This window comes from Leptidea sinapis, chromosome 6 (genome assembly GCF_905404315.1).
Source record: "Leptidea sinapis chromosome 6, ilLepSina1.1, whole genome shotgun sequence".
Classification (NCBI taxonomy): Eukaryota; Metazoa; Arthropoda; class Insecta; order Lepidoptera; family Pieridae; genus Leptidea; species Leptidea sinapis.
Window position 1 is genome coordinate 9,280,838 of NC_066270.1, and position 15,848 is coordinate 9,296,685.

Genomic DNA, 15,848 nt, shown 5'->3' on the forward strand with positions numbered 1-15,848 from the left:
AGCGTATTGGAAAGCCTTAGCCGTAGAACTACTACTTAATTTAATTAGTACAATTAATTTAGAACTAATAAATATTATACTTACAGTTAATTTTATAATAAGTTAATTTTAAGTATTTTTTTGTAAAAATTGTAAAGTATTAGAAATAAAGGCTTTTTTATTTTACATTCTATCATCATTCATTATGTGCTCCCTCTTGAAAAGGGTATTAAGGCCGCTATCCCAAGAAATCGCCAAAATAGCGCATAACTGAAACCATTTCGGGACGGTTAATATTCACAGTTCTACAGAATATGAAAAGAAAATTCATTTTTTCTTTACAATTTAACCTTTAATAGACATTGCGAAAAAATTACCAAAGTACCCCTCACTGTTACAGTTGCAGCCATGTTAATCATTCAAACTAGATAAAAATTTGTATGAAAAATTATTTACTGTTTTGCTATTTTTGTAAAGAAAATTGTATTATGTTTGTAATAAATTAAAAATGCTTCTAATTATGAATTAAAATAATGGCGATCTTGTGAGAGAAAGGTAACCTAGCTCGGCTAGGTTCCTCAAGGCCGTTGGCTCTGTCCCCAGCCTTAAATGGCGTCATACTATTATACTGATCATCGACGGTCAATTCATTGGCTTTATTCTTTTGCGTTTTATAAACAATATGTACCAGTGGGAGGCTCCTTTGCACAGGATGCCGGCTAGATTATGGGTGATTACCACAACGGCGCCTATTTCTGCCGTGGAGCAGTAATGTGTAACTATTATTGTGTTTCGGTGTGAAGGGCGCCGTAGCTAGTGAATTAACTGGGCAAATGACACTTAACATCTTATGTCTCAAGGCGACGAGCGCAGTTCTAGTGCCGCACAGAATTTTTGGGTCTTTCAAGAATCCCGAGCGGCACTGAATTGTAATGGCAATGTCAATTACCAGCAGCTGAACGTCCGGCTCGTCTCGTCCCTTATTTTCATAAAAGAAATGTTGGTTTGCTGCAACTTCAATTTATCACGGAGAATGCTTGTCCGGGTTGATATTATCATCCGTATTTCACCACCAGATATTACGTCGAATCGCAAAATTCCATACGCAACTAATCTACATTCGCGCGTTTTGCCAGAAATTTCTTGTCTCGCACTGCCAATTACCGGCTGCCCGTTACGACTTAGGCACCTTCAAGATTATATTATACTCGAATCTTAAGGCTGCTATCACAAGAATTCGTCAAAATAGCGCATAATTTAAAACATTTCTTGACGGTTTATATAAAGCATATATTTTTACAAAAAATAATAATATGTCTATACAATTCGAGGCGAAAATTCATTTTTTCTTTACATTTCTACTTTTTATAGATAGTGCGAGAAAAATCACCAAACTACCTCTAACTTTTACAGTTGAAGCCACGCTAATCTTTCAATCTAGATAGAAATTGTACATAAATTTAATAATTGTACACCAACAGTTAACATGACATAGAAAATTTATTGAAGTAGGCGTTACTCTGCGGAAATCCATAATTATACAAATGATTTGAGTTTTCTTTAGTGTTAATTCCGCCAATATTTTTCTTTAAACAATTCGACACGTGTTTCGCCTCTACACGAGGCATCCTCAGGACGTGTTGTCTCGCCAAAATCTCAAGACAACTCAGTCTCGTGCCAGATTTAGGCACCAGTATTGACGGAATTAACACTAAAGAAAACTCAAATCATTTGTATAAAATGACATATTTTTGTATAGAAAATTGTATTGTTTGTAATAAATTAAAAATGCTTCTGTGCAAGAGAAGTAGCCAACCTCCGCTCGATTGCTCAAGGTTGATCCCTGTATTTGCGGATATTCATGGACGGTTGCCTCAACGAGTCTCATCACGATGATGAACACAGCTAAAGTTAAACATCATTTATTTTGTCTTTACCGGTAGTTAACTAACCAGCGATAAACCTAAGTTAAATCTAGTTCGCGTTAGTTTTGCTCACATCTTTCTAATGCAATATCTGAGCATTAAATATTCTCGAAAGCTAAGGTCATTTTGGTCGTTACGACGCACACAAAACCTATTTACCTACTTTGTCATACATGTCAAAAGCCTTGACATCTTCAAAGAATGAATGACATCAACGCTCATCCTTAAGTTATGTAACGAGTGGGAGGCTTCTGTGCACAGGATGCCAGCTAGATTATGAGTACCACAGCGGCACCTATGTCTGCTGTGAAGCACTTATGTGTAAACATTATTGTGTTTCGGACTGAAGGGCGCCGTAGCTAGTGAAATCGCCGTGCCGCTCAGAATTTTTGGGTTTTTATAAGAATCCTGAGTGGCACTGCATTGTAATTGGCAGGCCGTGTCAATTACCATCAGCTGAAAGTCCTGCTTGTCTCGTCCTTTATTTTCATTATAAAAATATGTTCTTGATAATGCTATGTACATAACATAGCGCATAAGCGAATTTGATAGAAATTGAGAATCATAATGTTAACTAACAGCAAGATGTAACAAACTTGGACTTGTTATGCCTACTACTCGGTTAAGTCGAGTTAGTATGTCTTTTGTTGGAGGATGTTAATGTTTTAACAACATTTGAATTTTCACGAATTTCAAAATAATTGTAATAAGTTTACTAGAACATAAATAACTTTCTTAATAATAGTGGTATCATCTGTAGAGATGCAAAATGGAGTGACCTCCCACAGACTTTTAATAAATTTTATTTTATACTGTAATAATAAGTCTAATATGAAATAAATATTTTTTTTATAACTAAAGGCTGATTTTCTTGCGCACGTTCTAAGGTCTAAAGCATACATTTTGGAATGGGTGGTAGTTTTTGACTTTTAATAAGTTAAATCCTATTTTAAATAAAAATATTGTTATTTGAATATATAAATTTAAGCAAAACATAAATACACAAGCATACTTTTATTGAAAGGTTGTATTGTAATTGAAAAGTGAAAGGTTGTATAAAAAAATTCAGATAATATACTGATATACTCGCTATTTGGACATAAAAAATGATTCAAAAGAGGCAAAAGTTTATTTCTTTCGATTAAATTCATAGCTATAAATTATCGAAAAATTTTAGTTAATGAGTTATAATTTATACATACCTATAAATGAAATTGGAGTGTCTGTTTGTAATATTGAAATAACCGTTTTTTATTACATGTAATAAATACATATATATACACCAAAATATTTTTTTTTACAATTTTTGTCTGTCTGTCTGTTTGTTCCGGCTAATCTTTAAAATGGCTGGACCGATTTTGACGGGACTTTTATTGGCAGGTGGCTGATGTAATAAGGAGTAACTAAGGCTACGTTTATTTTAGAAAAATTCTTTTATTTTAGAAAAATAAAGTAATGTTGCAATGTCTAAGAAACGGTCTAACTCGAAAAATAATTTATATGGCAAAACAAGAAACGTGAAGAAATACGCAGACCCTTTGAATAGATCAGAAAAACATACGTAATACATAGAAAAAGAGTTTTAATTGAGCACATAATAAGGCATGTATATGCATAAAGCATAAATCAAGTAAAAACCGCGTTAAATACAGATAATTATTGTTAAGTAAGTGCGTGTTTGAGTCAAATCGGGCATGAACTGGCTCCACGCGTCCATCCGCGTGTAAGCTTTCGTTTATTGCGCTGTGCCATTCACTTTCGCAACACTCAGTTCGCTGTCGTATGGTTCGCTCGGAAAGTGGGCTGGAAACAATAGCTCAACAAAAGTTTCTCTCTCTTGAGAAATTAATATTTCTATGTAGATTTATTACCCCAGAACTAACACTTCGAGTTATGCCAGGTATATCAGATGATCCATGAGCTCATTACATTAATTAACAATGGCTTAAGTTCCATCATACACTTAATTTCCATAATAATAAATAATTAATATCAAATAGATAAAATCAAAATTAATATCAAACAAATCAAATAAAAAAAATATCAAATAATAAAAATCACACTTAGTAGAGCAGTTGAACAAGCTGCTTTATCATTTAATGACTCAATTTTTTTTATGACACGAAGGGACGAGACTAACAGGACGTTCAGCTGATGGTAATTGATACGCCCTGCCCATTTCAATGCAGTGCTCTCAGGATTCTTGAAAAACCCAAAAACTCTGAGCGGCACTACAATTGCGCTCGTCTCGTTGAGATATAAGATGTTGAGTCTCATTTGCCCAGTACGTTCACTAGCTACGGCGCTCTTCAGACCGAAACACAGTAATGTTTACACATTACTGTTTCGCGGCAGAAATAGGCGCCGTTGTGGTACCCATAATCTAGCCGGCATCCTGTGCAAAGGAGCCGCCCACTGGTACATGATGACAAACTCAGTCTCAAATTATGTTATTTCAGTTATTTTGTCTTAACTAACGACCTCATAGGCCATTGGTTAATGATACTGACCTCTAGGGGTCACGGGTTAAAATCCGGGTAGGTCCTAATTTACATGATGAATATTAATGTTTGTTTCAGAGTCATGGATGTTTATATGTATTACTATACGTTTAAGTATGTATATATTAGTATTTTCAAGTCCTCAGGCAATTTGATTTATAATTTTATACACAGGTTATGGCTATGTTTAAGAAAAAGTAGGTTGTTACCCAGACACTCACAGCCCGAACACTACTAATATTCAGTATGCGGGAGTTACTATACCATGATTCAAATTTTATATTGAACACTGTTGCAATTTGGTCAAACGTATCACAGAATGGCGGACTGTTACCGATACTGGTCGTAAAACTGGTCAGAAGACGCGGACAGCATGCTAACTGTGACGTAACACAATGAATCTGAATATCGCTGAGCTATTTACGACCGAATTCTAGTACAAATATCAATATTCGAACTCGATTTTAGCGTGTCGCTATTATTTGCATGAAAAATTATTGCGGTTTACTTTACTGATGTTTTCTTATAACTTACTTTTCATTTAAAGTTGATGGAATAAAGTGAATCTGGATTATTTTAAGTTATATTTTACGTCATTGATGTGTCAGTTGTTCAGGCGCAGTCTATAATTGCAGATTATGTAGATAAGAATGGAAATATATTTGTTTAACACAGGGAGTGACAATAACATAACATATTGTATAAACACTTGGTAAAGTTTATAAAGATACATCACTTCTTAAAGTCGCTATGACATGGGGAGAAGAACAGATAAGAAACTCCCAGCCCATCTTTTAAATCATATAACAACTTAGCCTTTTTAATATAATATCAATTCGAGGCGGCCTGCGCAGAACTGTACAAGAACAATGCATCATTATCCTCTATATAATCTACTATACTATAGTATGCCTTCGATGTCGAAGAAGCTTTAATATAGTTAGTCTGGCCATAAATACTGTAAGAATTAAAAATTAACAAAATATTACATTTGAATTTGGAAACTTTATATATCTTTATTAAACGCTTGATATTAGTAAAATGTTTGTGTACCGGGCTATTAATAGGTACAACTCCTATGTTTGTGACAGAAAAAGATCTGGCCGTCCACGTAGTGTTCGTACGAAAAAAGTGTTCAAAGCAGTAAGGAAGGAATGCGAAGAAATCCTGTCCGAAAGCAAAAGATTTTATCTCGAGAGATGAAGATGACTTAGGACTTGCAGCCTATAAGAGACGTACTGGTCATTACTTAACTGATAATTTAAAAAAAGAATAGGGTGGTAAAATCGAAACAATTACTGAAGCGGTACGCAAAGGGAGGTCACAGAAAATTTTTGTTTACGGATGAGAAAGTTCTTGCTATTGCTCAAAGCTCTAAGGAAGCTTCCCAATTAGTCGACAGAGTGCAACGTGGGCACTACCCGACTTCAGTGATGGTTTGTTGCGATATTAGCTATGAAGGAGTGACTGAGCCATACTTTTGTGAAAAAGGTATCAAACATCGGCACAAGTGTATCAAGATACCATTCTTGAGAAGGTAGTGAAGCCCTTTAATAACACCATGTTAAATAACCAATAATCGTCCTTCCAGCAAGACTCGGCGCCGCGTCATAAAGCTTGCAGCTACGCAGTCTTGGTTGGAAACTAACGTTTCGGACTTCATCAGAGCTGAAGACTGGCCGTCGTCTAGTCGCGATCTTACTCCGCTGGATTATGATTGATGGTCAGTTTTAGAGAGTACGGCTTGCTCTAAACGCCATGATAATTATGATTCCCTAAAAAAATCCGTACGATTGGCAGTGAAGATTTTTTCCCATGGAAAGTGTACGTGCTTCTATTTACAACTGGCCGCAACGTTTAAAGGGCTGTATTGCAGCCAATGGAGACCACTTCGAATATAGTAAATCGAATCATGTTCACAATTTCATAATTCTGATAATAGAATTCAGAACTAATTGTCACAATTCCTGAAAATTTTATGCGCTTTTTAATTGATGAAGTAGATCAGTAAATTGCAGAGAGCATTCTCTATACGTTTTTTTCTCTAAACGCCATGATAATTTAGAGTCTGTAAAACAATTCGTACGATTGGCAGTAAAGAATTTTCCCATGGAAAGAGTGCGTGCTTCTAATGAATATTAAAATAATATAAAATTTCAAAATATTTATATTTAATACGATTTCTAACTCAAAAGTGCAAAGTAAAAATTATCTTAAACATAGCTGGTGTCATAAAACTTACTATCTGAGTAATATTTCGCATATTAACATAATATATGAATTGTTCTAGTGTTGATAATTTTTAGTATGAGTCGTGACCGAACTTTTAAATCATAGCGAACAACTTAATGCGCTATTGACATCTAAGGTTATGTAGACTGGGTAAGGTAACTTGAAACAAAAGTTATATTAAGTAAAATAAATATTATATCAAGTAAGTTACTTTTATGAGGTGGCGAGATGTTATCTCGATTCCTGCATCAGGAAACTGCTGTAGCATGAATAATAATCATTTGCGAATAACTTCACTCTACAAATCTAAATCTAAATAAAAATAAATAAATAACTACGCTTGTAGTTACAGATTTTTATTTTTACTGCTGGATTTATATCATTTCATTTTAAATAATCAATATTTTCTGACTGCAAACTTATGTACTATTGTATAAACTTTTGTCTCGTAGAACAAGCTTAAGTTATTTCATGTTTAAAAACAACCTTCTTCCTGTCAAAGGCTGAGATTTACAGAGCGTACTTAGAATTTGCTCAGACTTTACTTACCTACGTAAAACTTAGCTGAGTGTAAGCTTAGCACTATCTTTGATTTCGTTCTTACACTATGTCTACTGTGGTTCTTATTGTCATTTGACAGCTGAAATTGTGCTAAGATTATGCTAAGACAGCCCAACGCAAAAGTCAAGTTCGCATTCATTCAAGTTGCATCACACTCATCTAATTTTTACATAAGTAAAGCAAGCAAAGTCTTAGTACGCACTATAGATATCAGCCTAAGGCATTATTCTATAGAGGAGTTATATACAATAACTATGACAAGCTTGTACTGTCCACACCTATAAGGCTTGTTTTATCCGCTACAGTTTGGACTTCAAGAAACAACTCATAAGTTACTATAATACAGTAACATAACCGACACACACACACATACTCACACCTTGTTCCCGTCGGGGCAGGCAGAGACAATAGAATGCCACTTTCTTATATACTTACAAACCTCACGCGCTTCCTCTACATTCATTACTTATTTCATACATGCTCGCCAGTTGCGGTTGCTTCAGACCTTTCCTTTTCTCAAAACGTCCCCAATTTGGTCGACGAATGTTCTTCGAGTTCTTATATATTTGATGTCATTCTTCTCTTATATATTTGATGTCGTTCTTATATATTTGATGTCATTCTTTCTTCACTCATTTGCTCCACGTGTCCAAACCATTTCAGCATTCCTTTCTCAGTCCTTGTCACAAAATCTTCTTCAGACCACAGCGCGCTTGTATTACCGCATTCGGAATTCTATCAATCAGTCTTACCCCACACATACTACGCAGTGATCGCATCTCAACTGCGTTAATTCTGCTTTTATGCTTCTTCTGCCATACCCAACTCTCACTTCCGTACATTATAGTGGCGACAAGCACTCCATTATGGACAGCCATTCGCGCCTCTTTTGGCACAGTCTCACTGTTCACAGAGGCATAAACAAAATTCATTCATAAACATAACCGATACTTATGTTAAAATCAAATAATTGCAAATAAACAAAGATATGAAACCCCCTTATTAATCAGATTTGGAAACAATTTGGAAATTCGTAAATGAGCAATCAATCTCTGCAAAAATATGAATAAATGTTATTAAGAAAAGTTCTCACAAAAAGAGTCATTCCTTTATTATTTAATATCAGTAATAAATCGTTGTGGTACTGCTAAGTCATAAAATTTACTAAAAGATCACTGCAACGATCAATGTTAACGTGTTTAGCTATACAAATACATAGACTCAAACGATTAATTAGCGATAGTATCAAGATTCATGAAGTACGGTACTCCGGCCGTGCTAGCGGTACCCGACGTGTTCCAAGTGGCGTAGCGGAACTGTAAAATACAAGTAATCTTGTAGGAGGCACTGCCTGACTGACACCCCGCGTTCGGAATCCGGCACGGAACAAATCAGAATATACCAACATCAAATGTGGTTGCGCTCTAATTCAACAGCACAATGTCTTTATTATAGCCACATCTAAATTATTATTATAGAGTAATCTAAAGATATTTTCTCTTATTTTATCTCTTTTCTTTGTCATTTGAACAACATATCTCTAAGTATGATATTATTTTAAGTGGACTAAGTTGTTATATGATTTTATCTACGCCCATGCTTTAAATCCTCTATTAAAGATTCTGAAACAGTTAGCTTATTGCCAACATTAAAACACCCAATGTTCTAATAACCATTAGATCATCCAAAAGAGTGTTGTAATGTTGTACTGAATTTCATAACAACACTCCTATGTTTTTTTTAATCCCTTCATGCGCAAAGAGTTTCAACAGACAGCCACATTCTTCTTGCTCGGTGCGTGGTATCTGTATGAATTTCAAAAAAAGAACATTTTCGTTTATTTTAAGAACATTTTAGGTTATTCGAATCCCCGCCATTTTACTTCGATATTTTTATTGTTTTGTTTACAAAAAATGAGCGATTCATTTTAAACGCTGCAAAAGAACATTATATTCGAGTGAATTTTAATTTTTGCACTATACTAATTGTAAATTACTACTAAAATAAATTATTTTTTCATTAATACTTAGTTTATTTGTATATTATAATCAGTAATGAATGATATTAGGTTACTACTAGGACTGGTGTTTTAATGTTAGCAGTAAGCTTAATGTTCCAGAATCTTTAGAGGATTGATATTCTGGGTGTAGATAAATTCTTGTATGCAACTGTTGATAATTAGGTATTAAAACACTCATGTGATACTATTATCACACTCGGCTTCGCCTCGTGTGATAAATCCACATTCGTGTTTTAATACCCCTTATTACACAACAGTTGCATAAATAACTATAACAGGGCGTTTCTTTTCAGTTCTTCTCCTCGCCTACGTCGAAGCCCTTTTACTTGCCGATGTGGAATCATGACGCTTACCAAGTTTTGTTGCAATATGTTACGTTATTGTTACTCACTCCCTATGGTAAAAAAATATTATTCAATTCAATTGTATTCTTTTTTTTATGACAATAAGGCACGGGACGTGCAGGACGTTCAGTTGATGGTAATTAAGACGCCCTGCCCATTGCAAAGCAGTGCCGCTCAGGATTCTTGTTAAGTCTCATTTACTCAGTAATTTCACTAGCTACGGTACCCTACAGTACGAAACAAAATAATGCTTGCACATTACTGCTTCACGGCAGAAATAGACGCCGGTGATAGACCCACGATCTAGCCGACATCCTGTGCAAAAGAGCCTCCCACTAGTAAATTCTCTGTTGGTTTAGCAACATATAGGCTGAAATTTTGTACTTTGACAAGTTAATGTTTATTTAGGTTTTAAAGTTGGTCTTTTATCTGGTTAATGTAAACATTTTGTAAGAACTTTGTAATTTTTTTAAATGTGAACGTAACGAGTTTATTACAATACATTGTTCACTGAGCAGAAAATTCGTAGCGTAATTGCGCTTGTCACTGTGACACATAAGATTTAAGTCTTATTAGCCTCGAAATTTCTATAAACCTAAAACCTAACCTCTCTAAAGAGCCTACTCAGACTTTTCTTACGTAAATCTTAGCTGACTTACTGCCGTTCCAAATATTCAGTCTATCTCTTACTTGAGATAAAAATCGTAACTATCGTTGACTTTTCTATCCCAATAACCTCATCGACGGTAACTCACCTTATCCGTACACGCTGTCTATCAATGGGACGACGTATAGCTTACCAGCGATAGAAGTTTGTATGGAAATTGCAATTCACCTATCCCAATATAAGGAGATAAGAATGACTTATCGGGTATATTGGAACAGCTTCAGATAATTGACAGCTAATTACTGACAGTAGAAGGTAGTTATTTATCTATATCTGTAGATAGTATATTGGGAACGGCCGTTAAAGCTAAACGCAATCTTTGATTTGGTATTTATCGTCATTTGACAGCTGAGATTATGCTGAGCTTAAGATAAGACAGACCAAAAGAAATGTCAAACGCGTGATTCATTATTCACAGTACATTGTCGATTATTATTATTAAACAAACGTTTACATTAGAAAGTATACTAAATTGTAACAGTATCCATGACTTATCTGATTATTAGTTTTATTAAAATAAGTGGGAATCGATGAGTGATGTATACGTATGCATAGTGTATGTATATGTGGTACGAAACGGAACGCATTTTTAGATGCGTGACAGCTATGGGTGACAGCAGGCACTGTATTATACGGCAATTTTAAAACGTTGAACAACAGCTGTTGTGATGACGCAAGGAACTGTAGATCTACTTTTTGTTCGGCTTATAGTCTGAGTTTTTGTAAGTCGTCGTTATGGCGGACTTAGCGCGCACTCAAAGCGTTATAAATACGGACTTCAACTCAACTCGCTAGATTAGTCTGAGAGTCTAAGACTTAGATCTACTAGAGTCTAGTACTTAGACTTTGCTCAGACTTTACTCACGTAAAAGTTAGCTGAGTATAAGCTTAGTGTAATCTGCGATGACGATTTTATAGCCAATTGACATCTGAAATTATGGTGAGCCTAAGCTAAGACTGCCGAATGGAAAAGCCAAGTTTGCGTTTTATCACACTCGGCTAATTTTCTGAGTTTGCTCTATAGATACCAAGCTAAGTCTACGGCGCTTTTCAAAACGAAACACATTATACTTAATGTTTGCTTAATACAGCTTTATCCCGTACAATGAAGCCTGCTGCTGGTGTGAAGTGAAATTAAAACAAAGTTCTGTATGAAGACAAAAGGAAGTTATTAAGTCGTAATTTATTTAGTGTTCAACCGTTCGCGTTCTGAATATTGGATAGGTAGACGTTAAAGGTCTGTTATAATATTGTTGTAGGTGGCATTCGTCATACCCGGATATACTATCGGACAGTAATCGTATAAGGAGTTGACATTACAGATTGGTTAAATCATAGTTTATATATATTTTATCTTTTAACGAGCAATTCTTACATATATAATCTGAGTCTCGGAAACGGCGAAAAATTTTAGTATGCAGGGGATTTCGGGGGCAATGTATACAAGACTTTAATAGCTCAGATGGGACATTGGGTGATCCGGAAAGCAGAAGACCCCGGTTCGAATCCAGATGTCCTATTATTTATTTTTGTTCAAGTCTTGTACATTCTTAAAAATCCGAGCAAGGCTCGGTCGTCCATAGTTTAAATAAAACATTTTTAAAGGATTAAAACGCGTGTATTTGTTATTGTGTTTTTACGTTAGATTTTTGCGTACAAGTTACATTTTTATTTATATTTTAGTTAGTGTTTAGTGCAATGTTTTTACGTTAGTTCTCGACCAATTGAGTAGGAACTTCACATGTTCAGTTATGATGGCAATACATTGATATTATAACAGTTATAAGCATTAGTTAGTTTAACATCTCCTCAATGTATCATAAATTTTTCTTTTATATTACTATTTTCTTGAACTGTACTTACTCTTATATACTTATTACTATAATTATTATTATTATTTATTTATCGCGTGCGCCAGTAATAAGCATGTCGGTGACGTGCACCCATAAGATTTTCCCCTACCCAAAAAGTGCCCAACGCGGCTAAAGATGTTTTCACGTCAAAAATATTTGAATTTGAATTTTATGCGACTTATAATAACTTTTAAGTACTTGAATAATAAGATGAAGAAGTGATTCATAAAATTCATATTGTGTTGTGTTCCGGCGACAACGGACGCGCACGACAACCGTTGCGCTAGGCTCGCCTCGCGACCGGAATAATTATGGAGCCAACAGACCGCCGCACCGCACCATTAATATTCATAGACGAGGAACCAAGTGCTCGTGATCGTGATGGACTTGCAACGTTTTACAGAATTAATTATGTATCAAGTACATGCGGCTATACTGACGAACTATATAATAATAGCTGACAAAACAGACGCTGTTCTGTAGATAATAAAAAAAAAATACTGTTTTATAGGAATTTGCCAATAATATTTCAAAACATCAAGAATTATTTCCTAAAAAATGCTCCCTGTTGTTATAATGAAATTGTTTCACAGCAGAACTGTCAAACCGTGCGTCACTAACTTCCCTCATAGAAAATATGTCCATACAAAACAAATGTTGAAAATGAAAATAATTATGGGTCCCAAATCGAAATAAAAACTATCCTATCTCTCAAGTTGGACCAAACTGCACTCCATGAAGTAACCCCCATTAAAATCCGTTCATTAGTTTAGGAGGCCATCGCGGACTTACCTATACTTATTTATTTACTTTATTGGATACAAAAACAGAAACAAAAGCTTAAAAATTATAACTAACTAAAATAATTGACCAGTTACCGGCTAGATTATAGGTACCATAAGGGCGCCTATTTCTGTCGTGATGCAGTAATGTGTAACCATTGCTGTGTTTCGGTGCGAAGGGCGCCGTAGCTAGTTAAATTACTGGGCAAATAAGACTTGTATGTCTCAAGGTGACAAGCGCAATTGTGGTGCCGTTCAGAGTATTTGGGTTCTTCAAGAATCCTGTGTGACACTGCATTGTAATGGGCAGGGCGTATGAATTACCAAAACAGCGGAACATCCTGCTCGTCTCATCTCTGATTATCATTAAAAAATAATAATTATAATTGTTCCCTTGGAACGTCACACTGAGAACATAGATATTTTAGATAAAAGCGACATCTGCTTAGGTGCAAGCGTGCACGTACAATTTACAATAAAAGTCAATCGCAGCAAAGGTAAGTAAAACTTGGAAAAAGTAAGTTATATCATTGTAAAACTTGAATAAAGAAAGCACAAATAAAAAGGTTTAAGTTTGATCAGAACTGAATATCTATGTAAGATTGATTTTATAGTTAAAAACGGAGGTCGAAAACAAGACAATGTATTCAACTTAAGATTATGTAGTGTACATACTCTGTGAAGTGGCGCACGCTTACTAATATTGGTCCTAGTTTTAGAGACGTGGAATACGTTTTGTGATCTAGTGGCTATAGATGGAACACGGAAATTAATCTCAGATAACAATTGAGATAACTTAATATAATCTAATAAATTAATATATATATATTTATCATTGAGTAAGAAATATTTGGCGAGTTATTGAAAATTTTTCAGAGTGAATTTGTACGATGCGCGCGCAAACCATCACTCAAATTCAACACTCTGACGTTAGCTGATCAACTAGACCATTTGTAGCATACTTCAGCTACCATTGGCCTCTTGTAACTCATATGTCTACTGAACCACAACCAATGGGCAAGAATTAAATAAATTTCAATATGCATAGGTCAAATAAATAAATCAAATCTTTCTGTAAAAACAAAGTTAAAATAATAATCACTCGCGTTAACCAAAGAAAATACTATAAATATGATTAACAGGAAAACTATGAAAAATTAAGTAACACACGAGATGGATTTGATTTAGAAATCGCATCCAAGTAGAACATGTTTTTACCACACCCTACAAATGATAATGATGCAAAAATCTAATCTGAATTTGCTTAATTTGCATTACTTAACATAATTACAACATCGACAAGAAAAGTCTTTAAATAATGTAAAATACTATAAAAAAAACATTATAAAACAAAAGAAGTAACTATAGTTTGGTTTAGAACATTACTTTACTGAGTTCATTCGACTCAACAGCCTGCAGGCTGCACACTATTGAGTTAACCCACTTTACACAGCTGTTGTGTTTTTCACCAGTGTAAGTTTCGTTACAACGAATGCCAACCATAATTAATTGGGCGAAGCTATTTGAGTTAAGCGTTTGTCGTTTCAACTCAAATAGCTCAGTTATTATATAGGCATTATAAATAGTTCAAATTTCATTAGAATTAAATGCCTCATGCATTATTATTTTTTTAATTACCTAATTTTAAATTTGTGTTCATATTAAACGTTTCATTATCTTTGTTGTGTCATAAAATAGTTTTCACAATAACTAACACTTCAAGAATCATAAGTTACTCAGTATTTTTTATTAAAATTGACACACTTTTACACAAATATCTTGCCCCAAAGTAGACATAGCCTGTACTATGAGTTGTAAGACGACGATTTATTTAATACAATATATATATCTACACATACATAAATACATATAGACATACATGACTCTAAACGAGTCTAACGATTTGCAAGAGCGACATCTCAAGTCAATTTCCTAATATGCAAATATTGGGGTTGAGCAGGTTATCAACTGTAAAGATCCTGTAGATGAAGCCACAACCTGAGAGTTGAACAAAGCATACTAGATTTTATGACGATACGTCACTCGAACGGTTAGCTCAGTTAGAAGACTACTACTCCCGCATCGTTCATAAAATTTTGTTTTCAAATTTTATTTGTGCGTTATCATCATATAGATGTTTGCACCTACCGGGATTCAAATCCGTGACCTATATCAGTCGTAATTAAGTACGATATGTACGGCTCCTTTGACTATAATAATTCTACCGAGCTAGTTATTACACTATTATTGTTACTGAGAACAGATGCTGATACGTTACTTTATAAATATATTCCCACAAGCGAGGAAATTAATTGTTAATGTCTTCCACGTGAGAATATGGTATGGGAATTAGGATCATGCATGGTGTAGAATGACATAACGGGTACCGTCGGTCGAGTAACCAACCGACAGGTGTAGAGGTATTTGAGCGTGAATATCTGACGCTTGAGTTGTTGCGGTACGCCGAATGTTGAACAGAAATAAAAATAACAAATGATATTGCTTTACTTGTTCTTAAATGCAATCGTTGCTGTAAAAGATAAAATAACAAATGAATTATTTTTTATATTTCATTTGCTTTACTTGTTCTTAAATGCAATCGTTGCTGTAAAAGATAAAATAACAAATGAATTATTTTTTATATTTCTTTTGCTTTACTTGTTCTTAAATGCAATCGTTGCTGTAAAATAATATGAGCTTAACTTTCTTATAAATCAAATTCAAATTTTTTTATTCAAAATAGGATGTGACATCACTTATTGAAAGTCAAAAACTACCACCCATTCCAAAATGAATGCCTCAGACCTGAGAAGAACGGGCGCAACAAACTCAGCGGGCTTCTTTTTTTTCATCGAAAAAATATGTTTACAAAGTAATATTGTACAATTAAAACTTATTATGTAATAGCCTGTTCACTCCATTCCCAATCTGTGGTATCATTAAGAAAGTCTTGTTTTGTTTTGAACATTTTCTGGGACCTTGTT